The sequence below is a fragment of the Gymnodraco acuticeps genome, unplaced genomic scaffold (assembly GCF_902827175.1).
Source record: "Gymnodraco acuticeps unplaced genomic scaffold, fGymAcu1.1, whole genome shotgun sequence".
NCBI lineage: Eukaryota > Metazoa > Chordata > Actinopteri > Perciformes > Bathydraconidae > Gymnodraco > Gymnodraco acuticeps.
In genome coordinates, this window is record NW_022990690.1 from 23,503 (window position 1) to 24,288 (window position 786).

The window sequence follows — 786 nt, forward strand, 5'->3', positions numbered from 1 at the left end:
ATATTTAAAAAATATTTGGAAAATCCGTGTCCTTATAGTTTGTCCACCAGAGGGCGACAATATACATTTTTTCAGATATTGGTATTATAACAATATTTTGTAGACATCTTCACGTAGTTAACATTGCGATATGTTAAATGAATGGTTATTTCTAAAATACATCTGCTTGCAAGATCCTCTGAGACATAAATTAGGGGAAAATATAAATATATATAATTAAAACGAGTTGCAGTTACATAGTTTGTCCACCAGATAGCGATAACACTTCTTTCAGAAACTGGTATAAATACTTTTTGTAAAAGATTATATTTTGTAGAGATGTTTCACGTACGTTGACATTGCGATTGTTAGTCTGAGCAAAGTTCTTAATTCTCAGTATCTTTCTACCTATGCTTAAAATGTGAATTCTAAAATACATCCGAGTACAATATCCTCCACCAGAGGGCGATATCATTTAAAATAAAATGTTTTAATATTGTATTCTAATCCAGGGTTATTGTGCATACATTAAACATTTGTATTTTCAGAGTTAAGGATTATTCATTATTATGGTATTTATGTTAAAATGTGCTAAATAGAGTTTTATTACTCAGATAATTACATATTTTTTCCTCACGGTCAACTTTTACATTTTCACTTTAGTTCAATTGTATCATATATTTTTAGATTGTGTAATTGTTTATTTTCTATTGTTTTTATTTCTAATTATGTGAAATACTTTGTTTTAACTGCTACTGCCGGAATATATTATCTTAGAAGGGCTGGAAAATAATAACCAGGTTAAAA